This window comes from Dermacentor variabilis, chromosome 5, assembly GCF_050947875.1.
Source record: "Dermacentor variabilis isolate Ectoservices chromosome 5, ASM5094787v1, whole genome shotgun sequence".
Classification (NCBI taxonomy): domain Eukaryota; kingdom Metazoa; phylum Arthropoda; class Arachnida; order Ixodida; family Ixodidae; genus Dermacentor; species Dermacentor variabilis.
Genome location: NC_134572.1, coordinates 95709386 through 95714624, shown reverse-complemented (window position 1 = coordinate 95714624; position 5239 = coordinate 95709386). Strand labels below are relative to the sequence as shown.

Below are 5239 nucleotides of genomic sequence, written 5' to 3'. Positions count from 1 at the left end.
AGGGCAAAGGCCTCTCCCATACTTCTCCAACTACCCCGGTCATGTACTAATTGTGGCCATGTTGTCCCTGCAAACGTCTTAATGTCATCCGCCCACCTAACTTTCTGCCGCCCCCTGCTACGCATCCCTTCCCTTGGAACCCAGTCCGTAACCTTTAGTGACCAGCGGTTATCTTCCCTCCTCATTACATGTCCGGCCCATGCCCATTTCTTTTTCTTGATTTCAACTAAGATGTCGTTTACCCGCGTTTGTTGCCTCACCCAATCTGCTCTTTTCTTATCCCTTAATGTCACACCCATCATTCTTCTTTCCATAGCTCGTTGCGTCGTCCTCAATTTCAGCAGAACCCTTTTCGTAAGTCTCCAGGTTTCTGCCCCATATGTGAGTACTGGTAACACACAGCTGTTATACACTTTCCTTTTGAGGGACAGTGGCATCCTGCTGTTCATGATTTGAGAATGCCTGCCAAACGCACCCCAGCCCATTCTTATTCTTCTGGTTATTTCAGCCTCATGATCCGGATCCGTGGTCACTACCTGCCCTAAGTAGATGTAGTCCCTTACCCCTTCCAGTGCTTCGCTACCTATCGTAAACTGCTGTTCTCTTCCGAGCCTGTTAAACATTACTTTAGTTTTCTGCAGATTAATTTTCAGACCCACCCTTCTGCTTTGCCTCTCCAGGTCAGTGAGCATGCATTGCAATTGGTCTCCTGAGTTACTAAGCAAGGCAATATCATCAGCGAATCGCAAGTTGCTAAGGTATTCTCCATCAACTTTTATCCCCAATTCTTCCCACTCCAGGCCTCTGAATACCTCCTGTAAACATGCTGTGAATAGCATTGGAGATATCGTATCTCCCTGTCTGACGCCTTTCTTTATAGGGATTTTGTTGCTTTCTTTGTGGAGGACTACGGTGGCTGTGGAGCCGCTATAGATATCTTCCAGTATCTTTACATATGGCTCATCTACACCCTGATTCCGTAATGCCTCCATGACTGCTGAGGTTTCGACTGAATCAAACGCTTTCTCGTAATCAATGAAAGCTATATATAACGGTTGGTTATATTCTGCACATTTCTCTATCACTTGATTGATAGTGTATATGGAGCTAAATAAGGAGTCTACAAAGTACATAACAATTGCACAGAGGGTGGTGACGTGGAGATGACGTCAAGTCCTCCGCTTTGGCACGGGAGATTCGAACAAAGATGCAGCAGCGGGACCTATGACGGAAATTTTCCTAGACGAAAAATTGATATTTTGGCAGGCAGAAAACTATGATAGGCTTCTACACGTTTACTTTGTCGATCTAACTCGACTTCATACTTTCCGTTAGTGTCCCTTTAAATATGTACAGAACAGCTGACAGTAGGCACTTTTCATTTGCGGCACTTTGCCGGTGCAAGAAATAACGCCATACAAACATTTCATCAATGGCTGTCCATTTTAGCAATTGAAAGTTATTTTTAGTGCGCATGTCGCTTAATACCACATCAACATCACCAATATGACAAGAAACAAAGGGAAGGGGAATAGGGCTGCGAGTTGGTGTTATTGAATTTTTACTTGTCTGCTTAAGGAACGTATGTACCACTATCTTCAACGTGATCACTTTGGAACCAACCCACGTTCACCGTATGCCAACACAGTGACATCGCTGTCGGCCGATGTAGGTCATTCGCATCGTCAGCCAACCCTGAAAAAAAGACGATGCGCACAGATAAAGGTTAGCATGGCGATGGACTTTCACTGAAAGTATCCGAAGAATACTCCCGATTTAATTAATAACAATGCGCTCACGACCTAGTTTTTGAAAAGTAACATCTGTTGTGTCATGAACTATAAAAGTAGGCATATGTAGTACTTTTGTGAGTTGCTAAAGCGGTGCCGTCCAGTATGATGCGCTAACTCGACTTTGCCACAATATTCAGCACTTTTTGTTCAATTTTAAATGGCCGAAACATTTTAGGACCCCAGCATACTACTGTATAATATGAAAGATAGCGAAACTATAGGCAAAATGGAGGACTAGCAGATGCACGCTTCTTGAGCAAACCAAAGGAACAAGACTGTGAAATTGGACACGAATCTCTATGTGTGAAAACCAAAAGCTTTCAACCCTCACATATAACTTTTAGGACAAAAAATTTAGGAGTTCAGCCAACTTCCGTTAAGGCTAACAGAAAAACAATGTCATGTCAGTTATTGATTAATGCATAGCGACCGTCTTAAATTTAATTCATTCAGCGTCACAATCGTTGGCTCCTGGCGCCAAATTGACACCGTTCTTTTGTTCGTAAGTGCGGTCCACAATTGCTGGTCACCTTTGCTAGTATGTCCACTATCACGATAGGCTAACAGTAACCCTTACAAACAATTCCTGTGTACTTGACCTCTTTGGGAACACCGCTCTAATACAAAAGTTTCTTAAATTCTAAGCATAGCATATTACGTGCAGTTTGCTACATCGTGAAAGATTACGACTGAACTCTCTCGCATGATTTGAGCATTTCTTATTAGCGCAATAGCACACAATTATGCGAAGATCTTAGAATACAGAGATGAAGTAAACATTGTCGTGTACAACTTAACTACAATGAACTTCCCTTTAAATAAAAAGCGTCTTTGTAATAAGCAACTGCACAGAAACGTGAAATGAATTACCTTAATGCCAGCGTAAAGCTTCGTGCTCGCAATGTCGTCGGTGAAGTGCGGGGTGGCGACGATAGTATTGTCAGGAAAATCTTCGGGAATTCAGAAGCTTGCATACTGCCTTAGTACCAGTCAGGCTTTCAGCATTGTAGGGCATTATGTTGTGCACTTCGTGCGGTAAGTGCATCCTGGAAGGGAACAATGAATTTTGAGCAATGAACGACGAAAGTCTCTTAATACCGCTATCATACTTACAGCAACAAAAGAAACAAAAATGGGACCGTACATTAGTTCCACGCATCAGAAATCTTGCCGCATCTTTTTTTTTTTACATTCAAGCTCCTTATATGTGCTAATATTCACTGTAAAGGAGCAAATATATCCAAAATGAACTATCCTCTCATTGTGAATATAATGTACAGAGTTGGAGAGAATGTCTAACTCAACACATAAAGCGTGCCAAAACCGTGGTTTTATTGGTTGAGGACTAGAAAACGTCAAACGCGGAAAGCGCACATTTCAAATTGAGGGACAGTTTCACGCAGCGATACACTTGGGTACTTCATTTTTAGGTTGTGCTTAATACGTATCACTGCTCAAATTTGTGTTACTTGCGTGAGCATTAAATATAAACTGCCGATAATATGACTACTTGAAATACGCAAACTCCATATCGGTCTCTCTACAACGAGCAAAAAGGCGACTCAGCTTTCTATTGACTTGTTTCATTTGCGCATAGAAGGTGAAATTCAATACAGAAAGGCCATATCATCGTTAAAGGTAAGCACATCAGGAGTGAAATATATTTCTGTTTTACTTCCAGAAAGATGGCTATACAGTTGGAGTGTCAGCGAATCAAAATTAAAGGCACCCGATGAAATATTCCACAAGTATTCGCAAAAACATTTTACGTGTAATCAAATAGGTGCAACTTAGACTCACCTCATCCAATGCCCTTCTCCTTCGTGCCCACCACATCGTACGGATTATCATGGAATTGCACCATATGCTTGCCGTTGCGTTTGTCACACGCAGGAAAGAGCTTTGAATGGAAAGCCTTAGTTTTCATTTGTCCTCGCAACGGCCTCGCAAAGGTGGTCAGCTGCCAGCTGTTCCTTTTGGTCCATCCAGAAGCAGAGCTGCTTTTCAGCGTAAAAGTAAGATAAAGAAAAAATTAAACAATGTTTGATTCTCAGTTCATAGGCCATGAGAATTGGCAGTCAGGGTACACGGCCCCGTAAAAGAAAAAGAAACTTGGTTCTGGGAAGGTTACAGCAGCATTATTGGAAAGGATAAAAAGTGTTGTCACGCACCTAAACAATATTTCCCTTCCGGGAATCGAAGTTTTCAAGGGAGCCGAAAGGTCTAACATAATTCGGTGTCCAAGACGCAAGAAGGCGCAATACAGTGGAGTTATCCACACAAAATGCTCCAACTGAAAGCGCTACGCGAGAAAACAAAATTTAAAACGAGTCATTAGTTTATGAACTTAGTACGCAATGTCGCTTGCACGCTGTTTGTCAACAATTCGCCGACTACATAAAACAAGAGATAGGGCAGCCAAGTCGCCTCGCAGTGATCGAACGCTCTCGGGAGCAAAAACATTCCCGGAGTTAAATGCATTGCTTTAGCGAATTTCTTCGCAATCCTTAGCCTCGTGTCCACGATTGCGCGTAGTGCCGTTATTACAAAAAAGTGTCGTCTCGGCTGCTACTCACCGCTCTGGATCGCTTCGAACGAGGTGCCGTGCAGGACGACCGCGCCGGTGTGCATGCTTTGGCAGGTAGTTTGCGTTGGCAGTTACGGCGCCAGACAGTATCAAGAGCTATCCGGTGAGAACTTCTCAGGCGTCTTCCGATGTTCTTGCCCTGCCTGTAAGCTGACGTTCACGTTGCAGTGACTGCGTAAAGTGAAAGCGCGCGTTTGCACAACGCCGACACTTGCCAAAGCGCGCGGGAATCCTCGCGCGCCGGCTTCAACTGCGCGGACCACGTCTCTCTTTTGCGAACCTCGGGTCCCCGGCGCTAGCGCACCCTCGCGGCGAGCGACGTCAGCGCCTCCACCACACACAGACGACGGCGAATGACGAGGGCCGGGCCCGCCTTCCCGCGCCAACACAGATCGATGCTCACGGCAGTTTACTTTCTCTGCATGTTTCTTTCGCCAGCCTCGTACATTACTGATCGCTTTTGTCCAGATCGGCCTGCTTGCCGGGCTCCAACTTACGCTGCACATCGGCGTTTATTCCATTCTGTGACTGTCACGTAGTCTTGTTAAAGGCATGATACGCTACAATGTGACATAAATTTTGGCCTTTGCTAGCAGCGATTGACCGAAGATATTTCACCATCAGTGTTTCAAATTTTGTTAGGACCTTGCTTATTATATAATAAAATCTGGATAACGCAGGTGCGGGTAGCTTTCGCTATTGGAAGTTAGTGGTAGTGTTGAAGAATGTGCTACGAAAGATTACGAGAGCCCCCTAATCAAAGAAGATGCGTACATATGTGTGCATGTCTTGAGTGTCGGTGTGTCTGACTTGCAAACAAAAAAATACAGGCGGTTGGTTGTTAAATGAAGTGAGCAAA

The 5239-nt window shown here is 44.2% G+C and overlaps 1 long non-coding RNA gene across 1 annotated transcript; it reads right to left on the bottom strand.

The window, feature by feature from the left end:
• Nucleotides 1-1103: 1103 nt before the first annotated feature.
• On the bottom strand, nucleotides 1104-4625 carry LOC142581929 (uncharacterized). Its single transcript, XR_012828327.1, has 4 exons — nucleotides 4370-4625; nucleotides 3594-3790; nucleotides 2664-2839; nucleotides 1104-1695 (listed from the first exon to the last, which is right to left on the bottom strand). It is a non-coding gene; the product is annotated as an uncharacterized LOC142581929 (long non-coding RNA).
• Between the last annotated feature and the right edge of the window lie 614 nt (nucleotides 4626-5239).